This window comes from Brassica oleracea, chromosome C4 (assembly GCF_000695525.1).
Source record: "Brassica oleracea var. oleracea cultivar TO1000 chromosome C4, BOL, whole genome shotgun sequence".
NCBI classification, from domain to species: Eukaryota; Viridiplantae; Streptophyta; class Magnoliopsida; order Brassicales; family Brassicaceae; genus Brassica; species Brassica oleracea.
The window spans coordinates 37,014,109-37,014,333 of NC_027751.1; positions in this window are offsets into that span (position 1 = coordinate 37,014,109).

A 225-nucleotide genomic window follows, 5' to 3' on the forward strand; every position below is an offset into this window, starting at 1 on the left:
GCCTGTTGAGCCGCCATCTGGGTCTCCAACAAAGATATGCGATCATCCTTGTCCTTCAACTGAACCGTAAGTACTTCTGGGTCAACAAAGGGCGGTGGTGCAGAAGACGGAGGAACCGACCGGGTACGACGACCTAAACCGACCAAACGTCCCTTCTTCTTTGGAACCGACTGAATAGAAAATAGCCAAATTTACAAATTTAAACCAAGAAATAAATGAATTGAA